Source organism: Salmo salar, chromosome ssa19, assembly GCF_905237065.1.
Source record: "Salmo salar chromosome ssa19, Ssal_v3.1, whole genome shotgun sequence".
Classification (NCBI taxonomy): domain Eukaryota; kingdom Metazoa; phylum Chordata; class Actinopteri; order Salmoniformes; family Salmonidae; genus Salmo; species Salmo salar.
This window is the reverse complement of record NC_059460.1, coordinates 85,855,172-85,872,314: the sequence shown is the minus strand read 5'-3', so window position 1 is coordinate 85,872,314 and position 17,143 is coordinate 85,855,172.

Genomic DNA, 17,143 nt, shown 5'->3' with positions numbered 1-17,143 from the left:
CCTAGTTCTCAGCTCTCCAGCGGCAACTGAAAATCAAACAATTAGCAGGAGGGAAATAAAGGTCTTGCTTCACCCTCTGGCTCTTGTAAACATGGTAACAGTGTTTGGAGAAGGCTGCCTACCTGCCTGCCCGCCCGCCCGCCCGCCCGCCCGCCCGCCCGCCCGCCGTCATCATCATCATGGCCAAGCACTGTGTTCCTGCTGGAGCTGGCACCCCTAACAACAGCAATGTTCAGACTCAGAAACCAACAACCCAACAGAGCTCGTCCTTACTAAACAACAACAACAACAACATAACAGATCTCCTCATTAAACAACAACACAACAGATCTCCTCATTAAACAACAACACAACAGATCTCCTCATTAAACAACAACACAACAGATCTCCTCATTAAACAACAACATAACAGATCTCCTCATTAAACAACAACATAACAGATCTCCTCATTAAACAACAACATAACAGATCTCCTCATTATACAACAACATAACAGATCTCCTCATTAAACAACAACAACCTAACAGATCTCCTCATTAAACAACAACACAACAGATCTCCTCATTATACAACAACATCCTAACAGATCTCCTCATTAAACAACAACACAACATATCTCCTCATTAAACAACAACCTAACAGATCTCCTCATTAAACAACATAACAGATCTCCTCATTAAACAACCTAACAGATCTCCTCATTATACAACAACAACATAACAGATCTCCTCATTAAACAACAACACAACAGATCTCCTCATTAAACAACAACATAACAGATCTCCTCATTATACAACAACATAACAGATCTCCTCATTAAACAACAACAACCTAACAGATCTCCTCATTAAACAACAACACAACAGATCTCCTCATTATACAACAACATCCTAACAGATCTCCTCATTAAACAACAACACAACATATCTCCTCATTAAACAACAACCTAACAGATCTCCTCATTAAACAACATAACAGATCTCCTCATTAAACAACCTAACAGATCTCCTCATTATACAACAACAACATAACAGATCTCCTCATTAAACAAAAACACAACAGATCTCCTCATTAAACAACAACACAACAGATCTCCTCATTAAACAAACACCTAACAGATCTCCTCATTAAACAACAACACAACAGATCTCCTCATTAAACAACAACCTAACAGATCTCCTCATTAAACAACAACACAACAGATCTCCTCATTAAACAACAACATAACAGATCTCCTCATTATACAACAACCTAACAGATCTCCTCATTATACAACAACAACATAACAGATCTCCTCATTAAACAACAACATAACAGATCTCCTCATTAAACAACAACATAACAGATCTCCTCATTAAACAACAACATAACAGATCTCCTCATTAAACAACAACCTAACAGATCTCCTCATTAAACAACAACCTAACAGATCTCCTCATTATACAACAACAACATAACAGATCCCCTCATTAAACAACAACAACCTAACAGATCTCCTCATTAAACAACAACATAACAGATCTCCTCATTAAACAAAAACACAACAGATCTCCTCATTAAACAACAACACAACAGATCTCCTCATTAAACAAACACCTAACAGATCTCCTCATTAAACAACAACACAACAGATCTCCTCATTAAACAACAACCTAACAGATCTCCTCATTAAACAACAACACAACAGATCTCCTCATTAAACAACAACATAACAGATCTCCTCATTATACAACAACCTAACAGATCTCCTCATTATACAACAACAACATAACAGATCTCCTCATTAAACAACAACATAACAGATCTCCTCATTAAACAACAACACAACAGATCTCCTCATTAAACAACAACACAACAGATCTCCTCATTAAACAACAACATAACAGATCTCCTCATTAAACAACAACATAACAGATCTCCTCATTAAACAACAACATAACAGATCTCCTCATTATACAACAACATAACAGATCTCCTCATTAAACAACAACAACCTAACAGATCTCCTCATTAAACAACAACACAACAGATCTCCTCATTATACAACAACATCCTAACAGATCTCCTCATTAAACAACAACACAACATATCTCCTCATTAAACAACAACCTAACAGATCTCCTCATTAAACAACATAACAGATCTCCTCATTAAACAACCTAACAGATCTCCTCATTATACAACAACAACATAACAGATCTCCTCATTAAACAACAACACAACAGATCTCCTCATTAAACAACAACATAACAGATCTCCTCATTATACAACAACATAACAGATCTCCTCATTAAACAACAACAACCTAACAGATCTCCTCATTAAACAACAACACAACAGATCTCCTCATTATACAACAACATCCTAACAGATCTCCTCATTAAACAACAACACAACATATCTCCTCATTAAACAACAACCTAACAGATCTCCTCATTAAACAACATAACAGATCTCCTCATTAAACAACCTAACAGATCTCCTCATTATACAACAACAACATAACAGATCTCCTCATTAAACAAAAACACAACAGATCTCCTCATTAAACAACAACACAACAGATCTCCTCATTAAACAAACACCTAACAGATCTCCTCATTAAACAACAACACAACAGATCTCCTCATTAAACAACAACCTAACAGATCTCCTCATTAAACAACAACACAACAGATCTCCTCATTAAACAACAACATAACAGATCTCCTCATTATACAACAACCTAACAGATCTCCTCATTATACAACAACAACATAACAGATCTCCTCATTAAACAACAACATAACAGATCTCCTCATTAAGCAACAACATAACAGATCTCCTCATTAAACAACAACATAACAGATCTCCTCATTAAACAAAAACACAACAGATCTCCTCATTAAACAACAACACAACAGATCTCCTCATTAAACAAACACCTAACAGATCTCCTCATTAAACAACAACACAACAGATCTCCTCATTAAACAACAACCTAACAGATCTCCTCATTAAACAACAACACAACAGATCTCCTCATTAAACAACAACATAACAGATCTCCTCATTATACAACAACCTAACATATCTCCTCATTATACAACAACAACATAACAGATCTCCTCATTAAACAACAACATAACAGATCTCCTCATTAAACAACAACATAACAGATCTCCTCATTAAACAACAACATAACAGATCTCCTCATTAAACAACAACATAACAGATCTCCTCATTAAACAACAACATAACAGATCTCCTCATTAAACAACAACATAACAGATCTCCTCATTAAACAACAACATAACAGATCTCCTCATTAAACAACAACACAACAGATCTCCTCATTAAACAACAACAACCTAACAGATCTCCTCATTAAACAACAACATAACAGATCTCCTCATTAAACAACAACATAACAGATCTCCTCATTAAACAACAACACAACAGATCTCATTAAACAACAACACAACAGATCTCCTCATTATACAACAACATCCTAACAGATCTCCTCATTAAACAACAACACAACATATCTCCTCATTAAACAACAACCTAACAGATCTCCTCATTAAACAACATAACAGATCTCCTCATTAAACAACCTAACAGATCTCCTCATTATACAACAACAACATAACAGATCTCCTCATTAAACAACAACATAACAGATCTCCTCATTAAACAACAACATAACAGATCTCCTCATTAAACAACAACATAACAGATCCCCTCATTAAACAACAACATAACAGATCCCCTCATTAAACAACAACATAACAGATCCCCTCATTAAACAACAACAACATAACAGATCTCCTCATTAAACAACAACATAACAGATCTCCTCATTATACAACAACATAACAGATCTCCTCATTAAACAACAACATAACAGATCTCCTCATTAAACAACAACCTAACAGATCTCCTCATTAAACAACAACCTAACAGATCTCCTCATTAAACAACAACCTAACAGATCTCCTCATTATACAACAACATCAAAGCAATATCCTACAATGCAAGCATGGTAATATATGCTGATGACTCTACAATGTATAGCGCAGTGTCAGAATGTAATGAGCTAACAGATGAACTGAGCAGTGAACTAAGAATGGTGTCTGAGTGGGTTGATATGAACTAATTGGTGTTGAACATTTAGAAAACTAAATGTATAAATATTTACATCTAATGCGATAGACCATATGACTGGACAGGAAATAGAAAGCATCAACTGAAATGTTAAATGTGTTTCCTGTCAGGTATTTTCATTGTTCTGCATTGTCTACTTGTTAAATGTTTGTAAATTCTTAATTTGAAATTGTTTGTAATGTGTTATTAATTGTTGTTGGACTCCTGAAAGACTAGCTAACGTTACGGCGTTAGATAATTGGGGATCCTAATAAAAATTCATAAATTCACAACAAAATAGTAATAAAAGGTTGTTTGCTCCCAGTTAAATCAGTGAGTTAATTTACAATATTTGATTCATACAATATTAATTTTGATGAGCATATTGATGAAATTGTGTGGAAATGTTTGGACCTTTTTACAAAGCAGTGTATTCAAACTTCAAAACAAGATTAAACACCTATGTCGAAAACATAATCTCAACAAAAATTGAACAGGACCCATTTTCCTAATGTGGAGTGTAGAGGGCCTTACGAGTGTTCGCTTCTTCACCAACAGAGAAACATCATCTAAGATTTATCATGTTCACATAGTGCTTCTATCTGCCTGCAGAATAACTAGCATAGTACACAACAAATAACTTGACTTGTGTATAGAGAGAGAGAGAGAGAGAGAGAGAGAGATGTATACAGTCATGGTTTCCCCAGCTGGGCATTGGGTGAACATGAAGCAGCTTTGAAGTAGAGAGTGTACATGTGTCTGTACGAGCTTCTCTAAGTGGAACTGTTAACTATGGGACTCCTTCACAGCAAGGAGTTGGTGTGTACATGACAAAGCCAGGTCTGGGCCTTGGTCGGCCTGGGTCTAGGACAGGACACGCGGGACAAGGGCATCCCAGTTCAACCGTTAAATGGAGGACAGAGGAACACAGAGAGAGCAGGGCGAGAGAGAGAGAAAAGAAACATCCTTAGATGAAGGTTTTTTCAGCCTAATGTTTTTCAATGAAAGAGTAGACATTTATGCCACCTTCATTTTATCTGATCGTATATTTGTGTTTTTTCAAATGTTATTGCTTGTTGTTTTCAAGCAATTTGATCTTTTTAGTGAAGGGCAAATGTTATTGCCGTTGTAAGTCATTTAAACGAAATAAATCCAAATGAAAACATATGTAAATATTGTAGTTGGAACACAGGTGGTCAGTGGCACCATTACTATGCACCTCCACTGATATGGATGTACAACAGAAAATACAATATAATTTGAAAATATAATAATTTGACTGCAGAACAAACCAGGTTTTCTAAAAAAATATATATATAGATTTAAGGGTGGGCTAAAATATCTAATCCTTATTTGAACACGGAATAGCGTCATTGCATAATCATAATCATTGCACAAGTAAGAGAGATTGTTTTCGTTCTAAATACTTTGTAGAATGTGCCTATTCATTTATAGTAAAGAAGAAAGATAGAATTTTATCTCTCAAAATTCAGCCAGAAAGTAATGAAATCTACCTGAGAGTTCATTTAAAAAATATATATTTTGATAGCATAATACTCAAATTTTCATTGGTCAACTGGATCAATTTGGTTATTTCAGTCAAAATAGGACTTCATTTTAGATGCATATACCATTAGACAATATTGTCCATCACATATAAAGGCTTTTGTTCCATTTTGATTAGATTTGAATAGAATTTCACAGTTTTCTTCCAAAATATTTTTAATACCTGCCACACCCTGACCATCGAGAGCCCTTGTTTCTCTATGGTGTAGTAGGTCAGGGCGCGACTAGGGGGTGTTCTAGTTTAAAATTTCTATGTTGGTGTTATGGTATGGTTCCCAATTAGAGGCAGCTGGTAATCGTTGCCTCTAATTGGTTGATCATATTTAAGTAGCTATTTTTCCCACCTGTGTTTGTGGGATATTGTTTTGTGTTTGTGCACCACGTAGTCACGTTTCGTTGTTCGTTTATTCTGTCTGTCTGTCTGTCTGTCTGTCTGTCTGTCTGTCTGTCTGTCTGTCTGTCTGTCTGTCTGTCTGTCTGTCTGTCTGTCTGTCTGTCTGTCTGTCTGTCTGTCTGTCTGTCTGTCAGTCAATGTCTCAATGTCTTCAAGTATCTATCTCTACATATGAAGGAATATGCATTGAGCTAACTGGGCTCTTCACATCAAATATGCTATTCTATACCTTATAATGACCAAGAGCCTGACCTGTCCACAGGTTCGCTAACCCTGTACCCAGCCGGTCTGTCTCCTGTGAACATCCCTGTAAGCGCTTTTCTGCTCGGGGGACCCTCTGGGACTGCAGGGATCTGCTGTACTGCTGCAGGGGATAAAAATAAATATAAATATATATATATATAAGAGAGAGAGAGAGAGAGAGAGAGAGAGAGAGAGAGAGAGATTATTTCACTTTTGTATGTTATCTATTTCACTTGTTTTGGCAATGTAAACATATGTTTCTCATGCCAAAAAAGCCCATTGAATTAAATTGCGAAAGAGAGAGAGATACAGATATATAGAGAGAGGAGCAGAGAAAAAAAGAGAGAGAGGAACAGAGAAAGAGAGGAACAGAGAAACAGAGGAACAGAGAGAGAGAGAGAGACAGATAGATAGAGAGAGAGAGAGAGAGAGAGAGAGAGAGAGGAAAGAGAGAGAGAGAGAGGAACAGATAGAGAGAGAGAGGAACAGATAGAGAGAGAGGAACAGAGAGATGGATGTATGCTCTGTGTTCTGCTGCCCTCCGATGGCGGCCTGGACTAACTGAACTGGCCTGGACTACTTGAACTGGACTGGCCTGGACTAACTGAACTGGACTGGACTGGACTGGACTAACTGAACTGGACTGGACTAACTGGACTGGAATAACTGAACTGAACTGGCCTGGACTAACTGAACTGGCCTGGACTAACTGAACTGGACTAACTGAACTGGACTGGACTAACTGAACTGGACTGGACTAACTCGACTGGACTAACTGAACTGAACTGAACTGACTGAACTGGCCTGGACTAACTGAACTGGACTGGACTAACTGAACTGGACTAACTGAACTGGACAAACTGAACTGGACTAACTGAACTGGACTGGAATGACTGGACTGAGACTAACTGAACTGGAATGGACTAACTGAACTGAACTGGAATAAATGAACTGGACTGGACTAAATGAACTGGACTGGACTAACTGAACTGGACTAACATAACTGGAATGGACTAACTGAACTGAACTGAAATAAATGAACTGGATTGGACTAACTGAGCTGGACTGAACTGGACTGGACTAACTGAACAAAACTGGACTGAACTGGACTGGACTAACTGAACAGGACTGGACTTTCTGAACAGGACTAGACTGGACTGACTGGACTGGACGAGACATGACTGGACTGACTGGACTGGACTGGACTGGACTGGACTGACTGACTGACTGGACTGGACTGGACTGGACTGACTGGACTGGACTGGACTGACGACTGAGCTAGACTGACTGGACTGACTGGACTGGACTGGAACTGACTGGACTGACTGAACTGACTGGACTGACTGGACTGAACTGACTGGACTGACTGGACTGACTGGACTGAACTGACTGGACTGACTGGACTGGACTGACTGGACTGGACTGACTGGACTGACTGACTGGACTAACTGAACTGGACTAACTGAACTGGAATGGACTAACTGAACTGAACTGGAATAAATTAACTGGACTGGACTAAATGAACTGGACTGGACTAACTGGACTGGACTAACTGAACTGGACTAACATAACTGGAATGGACTAACTGAACTGAACTGAAATAAATGAACTGGACTGGACTAACTGAACTGGACTGAACTGGACAGGACTAACTGAACACAACTGGACTGAACTGGACTGAACTGGACTGGACTAACTGAACAGGACTGGACTGACTGGACGAGACATGACTGGACTGACTGGACTGGACGAGACATGACTGGACTGGACTGGACTGACTGGACTGGACTGGACTGGATGGGACGGGACTAGACTGACTGGACTGACTGGACTGAACTGACTGGACTGGACTGACTGGACTGACTGGACTGACTGACTGGACTGGACTGACTGGACTGACTGACTGGACTGACTGACTGGACTGACTGGACTGACTGACTGGACTGACTGGACGGAACTGACTGGACTGGATTGACTGGACTGGACTGACTGGACTGACTGGACTGGACTGGACTGGATTGACTGGACTGGACTGACTGGACTGACTGAACTGACTGACTGGACTGGACTGGACTGGACTGACTGAACTGAACTGAACTGGACTAGACTGGACGAACTGACTGAACTGGACTGGACTAACTGAACTGGACTGACTGAACTGAAGGACTAGACTGGACTGGACTAGACTGGACTGACTGGACTGGACTGGACTGGACTGGACTGACTGGACTGGACTGAACTGGACTGGACTGACTGGACTGACTGGACTGACTGGACTGGACTGACTGGACTGGACTGACTGGACTGGACTGACTGACTGAACTGGACTGACTAGACTGAGACTGGACTGGACTGGACTGACTGGACTGGACTGGACTGGACTGGACTGACTGGACTGACTGACTGGACTGGCTGGACTGACCGACTGACTGACTGGACTGACCGACTGGACCGACTGACTGGACCGAACTAGACTGACTGACTGGACTGACTGACTGGACCGAACTGACTGGACTGACTGGACTGGACTGACCGACTGACTGGACTGGACCGAACTGGACTGACCAGACTGACCGACTGACTGACTGACTGGACTGAACTGACTAGACTGAACTGACTGACTGAACTGACGACTGGACTGACTGACTGACTGGACCGACTGACGACTGGACCGACTGAACTGACCGACTGGACTGACTGACTGGACTGAACTGACCGACTGGACTGGACTGACTGACTAGGACTGACTGGACTGGACTGACAGGACTGGACTGACTGGACTGACTGGACTGGACTGACTGGACTGGACTGACTGGACTGACTGACTGGACTAGACTGGACTGGACTGGACTGACTGGACTGACTGGACTGGACTGACTGGACTGGACTTGACAGGACTGACTGGACTGACTGGACTGACTGATTGGACTGACTGGACTGGACTGACTGGACTGGACTGGACTGGACTGACTGGGGACTGGACTGACAGGACTGGACTGGACTAACTGAACTAAACTGGCCTGGTCAGAGGCCTCCACAGAGGGAGTTGTCAATAAGCCATGTCCATGCAGGACAGTGTTGTGGTATTGGTAGGAATATAGATATAGCAGTGTACTAAAGTGCTGGATCCTTGGTCTAGCCTTCCTGCCTGATTCACCACTGGACATGAGGAAATGTGTACTGTTATAGAGCGATAAACACACCTGACCTGTTCACCGGACGTGCTTGTTGCACCCTCGACAACTACTATGATTATTATTATTTCACCATGCTGGTCATTTATGAACATTTTAACATCTTGACCATGTTCTGTTATAATATCCACCCTGCACAGCCAGAAGAGGACTGGCCACCCCTCATAGCCTGTTTCCTCTCTAGGTTTCTTCCTAGGTTTTTGGCCTTTCTAGGGAGTTTTTCCTAGGGAGTTTTTCCTAGCCACCGTGCTTCTTTCACATGCATTGCTTGCTGTTTGGGGTTTTAGGCTGGGTTTCTGTACAGCACTTTGAGATATCAGCTGATGTACGAAGGGCTATATAAATACATTTGATTTGATTTTGATTTGATCTGCCCACACATATGACCCCCCACACACACACACACACACACACACACACACGAACACCTTGTTCCTGAGGACACATTTGTCCTGCTGTTATCTCCATAACGACAGGGTTACCACGGAGTCATCTCCGTAACGACAGGGTTACCACGGAGTCATCTCCGTAACGACAGGGTTACCACGGAGTCATCTCCGTAATGACAGGGTTACCACGGAGTCATCTCCGTAACGACAGGGTTACCACGGAGTCATCTCTGTAACGACAGGGTTACCACGGAATCATCTCCGTAACGTCAGGGTTACCACGGAGTCATCTCCGTAACGACAGGGTTACCACGGAGTCATCTCCGTAACGACAGGGTTACCACGGAGTCATCTCCGTAACGACAGGGTTACCACGGAGTCATCTCCGTAACGACAGGGTTACCACGGAGTCATCTCCGTAACGACAGGGTTACCACGGAGTCATCTCCGTAATGACAGGGTTACCACGGAGTCATCTCCGTAACGACAGGGTTACCACGGAGTCATCTCTGTAACGACAGCGTTACCACGGAATCATCTCCGTAACGTCAGGGTTACCACGGAGTCATCTCCGTAATGACAGGGTTACCACGGAGTCATCTCCGTAACGACAGGGTTACCACGGAGTCATCTCCGTAACGACAGGGTTACCACGGAGTCATCTCCGTAACGACAGGGTTACCACGGAGTCATCTCCGTAACGACAGGGTTACCACGGAGTCATCTCCGTAACGACAGGGTTACCACGGAGTCATCTCCGTAACACGCCACAACAAATCGTGGCTGACAATCTTTGACACCCCGACATGATCCGAAAATCAATTAAAACCTTTTGATCCCTAATACCTCTCTACCCGAGTGGAGTCAGTCAGTCCTGAGACGTCATTACCGTAATATTCAACTGGCCTGGAGTCAGTCAGTCCTGAGACGTCATTAACGTAAAATTCAACTGGCCTGGAGTCAGTCAGTTCTGAGACGTCATTACCGTAATATTCAACTGGCCTGGAGTCAGTCAGTCCTGAGACGTCATTACCGTAATATTCAACTGGCCTGGAGTCAGTCAGTTCTGAGACGTCATTACCGTAATATTCAACTGGCCTGGAGTCAGTCAGTTCTGAGGCGTCATTACCGTAATATTCAACTGGCCTGGAGTCAGTCAGTCCTGAGACGTCATTACCGTAATATTCAACTGGCCTGGAGTCAGTCAGTCCTGAGACGTCATTACCGTAATATTCAACTGCCCTGGAGTCAGTCAGTCCTGAGACGTCATTACCGTAATATTCAACTGGCCTGGAGTCACCTCAGTAACATGTGGTCTGACACATCGCCTAGTCATTACAACATGTTCAGGTCTTAAACTCTATTATGTTTGAGTGTCTAATCAGGCTGTATAATCGGCCACAATAAATACATCATACTCAAGTCAGTGTCTCCATAGCGATGGCATTACCATGGTAATAGAGCTGTATTAATCACGGTGATGGCATGGTTGCCGGGCAGGTAGAGTTCACAGCTCATTTGCATAATTAACATATTTAAAAGAACGCTGCTCAGTTGTTATTTACCCCCTCCTTTTCTCCGTTTGTTGCTGCGTTTAATTACCAGTTTATTTATAATTCAAAGTTGAGTCCCGTCTTGCATAATCTATCAGTAAGTACTACATGTTTATGACATGGTCTAGTCGAATTACAAATGTTATATTTATTTAGGATTAGATTTGAATGAGTCTTGCCACTAGATTGTTTGCTTGATATTGATTTGCCTACAATAACTGTGTCCCCCAGCTATAGCCTGAAGGTTCATACTCACAGGTAATGCAGTTCACAGTGGAATAGTGGAACATTGGAACAGGGGAACAGTGGAGGAAATGAGAGGAAAGAGAAATGAAGAGAAGAGAAGAGAAAAGAAGTGAAGAGAAGTGAAGAAAGGAGAATAGAGGAGAAGAGAGTAGAAGAGAAGAGAGAAGAGAGGAGAAGAGGAGAAGAGAAGAGAGAAGAGAGGAGAAGAGAACTGAAGAAAAGAGAAGAAAGGAGAAGAAATGAGAAGAGAGGAGAAGAGAGGAGAGGAGAAGAGAAGAGAGAAGAGAGGAGAAGAGAAGAGAGGAGAAAAGAAGAGAGTAGAAGAGAGGAGAAGAGAAGAAATGAGAAGAGAGGAGAAGTGAGGAGAAGAGAGGAGAAGAGAGGAAAGGAGCGGAAGAAATGGAGAGAGTTACACTATCACCTAACACTTAGAACAATAAAGCCAGTGTGTTGCTGATGGCTCAATAATAAGCTGAATGAGAAACAGCCATAATTGAAAGGTCAGAGTTGATGTAAATTAAGACCAAACAGTCAAGTCAAATTCAATTGTATTGGTCGCGTTCAAATATTCTGCAGATGTTATAGCAGGCGAAACGACGTGCTTATTTTCTTCTATCGCCAACGATGCAGTAATACCTAACAAAACAAAACAATACACACAAATATAATAACGAAAAATAAAGAAATGAAGAAATATATGAATGAGCAATCTCAGAGTCCAGAATATAAATATATACACTGAGCGTACCAAATATTAGGAACACGTGTTAATAATGTTCAGGGCAGGGTACTGGATGGTAGAGACAGTGAATAAGGTGAAGGACAGTGTACTGGGTGGTAGAGACAGATGCATAATGTTCAGGGCAGGGTACTGGGTGGTAGAGACAGTGCATAATGTTCAGGGCAGGGTACTGGGTGGTAGAGACAGTGAATGAGGTTCAGGGCAGGGTACTGGGTGGTAGAGACAGTGAATGAGGTTCAGGGCAGGGTACTGGGTGGTAGTGACAGTGCATAATGTTCAGGGCAGGGTACTGGGTGGTAGTGACAGTGCATAATGTTCAGGGCAGGGTACTGGGTGGTAGTGACAGTGAATAAGGTGAAGGGCAGGGTACTGGGTGGTAGAGACAGTGCATAATGTTCAGGGCAGGGTACTGGGTGGTAGAGACAGTGCATAATGTTCAGGGCAGGGTACTGGGTGGTAGAGACAGTGAATGAGGTTCAGGGCAGGGTACTGGGTGGTAGAGACAGTGCATAATGTTCAGGGCAAGGTACTGGGTGGTAGAGACAGTGCATAATGTTCAGGGCAGGGTACTGGGTGGTAGAGACAGTGAATGAGGTTCAGGGCAGGGTACTGGGTGGTAGTGACAGTGCATAATGTTCAGGGCAGGGTACTGGGTGGTAGTGACAGTGCATAATGTTCAGGGCAGGGTACTGGGTGGTAGTGACAGTGAATAAGGTGAAGGGCAGGGTACTGGGTGGTAGAGACAGTGCATAATGTTCAGGGCAGGGTACTGGGTGGTAGAGACAGTGCATAATGTTCAGGGCAGGGTACTGGGTGGTAGAGACAGTGAATAAGGTTCAGGGCAGGGTACTGGGTGGTAGAGACAGTGCATAATGTTCAGGGCAGGGTACTGGGAAAAGGCCAGCTAGTGGTGACTATTTGAAACAGTCTGAAGGTCTGGAGATAGAAGCTGTTTCTCAGTCTCTCGGTCCCAGCATTGATGAGCCTGTACAGTCTCTGACTTATAGATGGTAGTGGGGTGAACAGGACGTGACTCGGGTGGCTCACTTCCTTGACGATCTTCTTGGTATTCCAGTGACATCGAGCGCTATAGATGTCCTGGAGGCAGAAATTGTGCCTTCGGTAATGCATTCGACTGACCGAATTTCCATCTGGAGAGAACTGTGGATGTGAAGGGTTCTGTAAAATTAAACAGCCAGATGGGATGATCTGAGAAGTGGAGGTCACGGAGGTCACGGAGGTCAAAGGGGACAAGACAAGTGGATCATATGGATACTAGAAAGAACTAGATGGTGGATACTAGATAGTAGAAAATAGACTAGATGGTGGATAATAGATAATAGACTAGATGGTGGAAAATAGATAATAGTCTAGATGGTGGATAATAGATAATAGACTAGATGGTGGAAAATAGATAATAGTCTAGATGGTGGATAATAGATAATAGACTAGATGGTGGATAATAGATAATAGACTAGATGGTGGATAATAGATAATAGTCTAGATGGTGGATAATAGATAATAGACTAGATGGTGGATAATAGATAATAGTCTAGATGGTGGATAATAGATAATAGTCTAGATGGTGGATAATAGATTATAGTCTAGATGGTGGATAATAGATAATAGACTAGATGGTGGAAAATAGATAATAGACTAGATGGTGGATAATAGACTAGATGGTGGACAATAGATAATAGTCTAGATGGTGGATAATAGACTAGATGGTGGATCATAGATAATAGTCTAGATGGTGGATAATAGACTAGATGGTGGATAATAGATAATAGACTAGATTGTGGATAATAGATAATAGTCTAGATGGTGCATAATAGATAATAGACTAGATGGTGGATAATAGATAATAGTCTAGATGGTGGATAATAGTCTAGATGGTGGATAATAGATAATAGTCTAGATGGTGGATAATAGATAATAGACTAGATGGTGGAAAATAGATAATAGTCTAGATGGTGGATAATAGATAATAGTCTAGATGGTGGATAATAGATAATAGACTAGATGGTGGATAATAGATAATAGTCTAGATGGTGGATAATAGATAATAGACTAGATGGTGGATAATAGTCTAGATGGTGGATAATAGATAATAGACTAGATGGTGGATAATAGATAATAGTCTAGATGGTGGATAATAGATAATAGACTAGATGGTGGATAATAGTCTAGATGGTGGATAATAGATAATAGACTAGATGGTGGATAGTAGATAATAGACTAGATGGTGGATAATAGATAATAGACTAGATGGTGGATAATAGATAATAGTCTAGATGGTGGATAATAGATAATAGTCTAGATGGTGGATAATAGTCTAGATGGTGGATAATAGATAATAGACTAGATGGTGGATAATAGATAATAGACTAGATGGTGGATAATAGATAATAGTCTAGATGGTGGATAATAGATAATAGACTAGATGGTAGATAATAGATAATAGACTAGATGGTGGATAATAGATAATAGACTAGATGGTGGATAATAGACTAGATGGTGGATAATAGATAATAGACTAGATGGTGGATAATAGACAATAGACTAGATGGTGGATAATAGATAATAGTCTAGATGGTAGATAATAGATAATAGTCTAGATGGTGGATAATAGTCTAGATGGTGGATAATAGATAATAGTCTAGATGGTGGATAATAGATAATAGTCTAGATGGTGGATAATAGTTAATAGACTAGATGGTGGATAATAGATAATAGACTAGATGGTAGATAATAGATAATAGTCTAGATGGTGGATAATAGATAATAGTCTAGATGGTGGATAATAGATAATAGACTAGATGGTGGATAATAGATAATAGTCTAGATGGTGGATAATAGATAATAGTCTAGATGGTGGATAATAGACTAGATGGTGGATAATAGATAATAGTCTAGATGGTGGATAATAGATAATAGACTAGATGGTGGATAATAGTCTAGATGGTGGATAATAGATAACAGTCTAGATGGTAGATTATAGATAATAGTCTAGATGGTGGATAATAGATAATAGTCTAGATGGTGGATAATAGATAATAGTCTAGATGTTGGATAATAGATAATAGACTTGATGGTGGATAATAGATAATAGTCTAGATGGTGGATAATAGATAATAGTCTAGATGGTGGATAATAGTCTAGATGGTGGATAATAGATAATAGACTAGATGGTGGATAATAGATAATAGACTAGATGGTGGATAATAGATAATAGACTAGATGGTGGATAATAGATAATAGTCTAGATGGTGGATAATAGATAATAGACTAGATGGTGGATAATAGATAATAGACTAGATGGTGGATAATAGATACGTCTAGATGGTGGATAATAGATAATAGTCTAGATGGTGGATAATAGATAATTGTCTAGATGGTGGATAATAGATAATAGTCTAGATGGTGGATAATAGTCTAGATGGTGGATAATAGATAATAGTCTAGATGGTGGATAATAGACTAGATGGTGGATAATAGATAATAGACTAGATGGTGGATAATAGATAATAGACTAGATGGTGGATAATAGATAATAGACTAGATGGTGGATAATAGATAATAGTCTAAATGGTGGATAATAGATAATAGTCTAGATGGTGGATAATAGACTAGATGGTGGATAATAGATAATAGTCTAGATGGTGGATAATAGACTAGATGGTGGATAATAGATAATAGACTAGATGGTGGATAATAGACTAGATGGTGGATAATAGACAATAGACTAGATGGTAGATAATAGATAATAGTCTAGATGGTGGATAATAGATAATAGTCTAGATGGTGGATAATAGATAATAGTCTAGATGGTGGATAATAGATAATAGACTAGATGGTGGATAATAGATAATAGTCTAGATGGTGAATAATAGACTAGATGGTGGATAATAGACTAGATGGTGGATAATAGACTAGATGGTGGATAATAGTCTAGATGGTGGATAATAGACTAGATGGTGGATAATAGATAATAGACTAGATGGTAGATACTAGTCTAGATGGTGGATAATAGATAATAGACTAGATGGTGGATACTAGTCTAGATGGTGGATAATAGATAATTGACTAGATGGTGGATAATAGACTAGATGGTGGATAATAGATAATAGACTAGATGGTAGATAATAGATAATAGTCTAGATGGTGGATAATAGATAATAATCTAGATGGTGGATAATAGATAATAGACTAGATGGTGGATAATAGTCTAGATGGTGGATAATAGTCTAGATTGTGGATAATAGATAATAGACTAGATGGTGGATAATAGATAATAGACTAGATGGTGGATAATAGATAATAGACTAGATGGTGGATAATAGTCTAGATGGTAGATAATAGACTAGATGGTGGATAATAGATAATAGTCTAGATGGTGGATAATAGTCTAGATGGTGGATAATAGATAATAGACTAGATGGTGGATAATAGATAATAGTCTAGATGGTGGATAATAGATAATAGACTAGATGGTGGATAATAGATAAGACTAGATGGTGGATAATAGATAATAGTCTAGATGGTGGATAATAGATAATAGACTAGATGGTGGATAATAGATAATAGACTAGATGGTGGATAATAGATAATAGACTAGATGGTGGATAATAGATAATAGTCTAGATGGTGGATAATAGATAATAGACTAGATGGTGGATACTAGTCTAGAT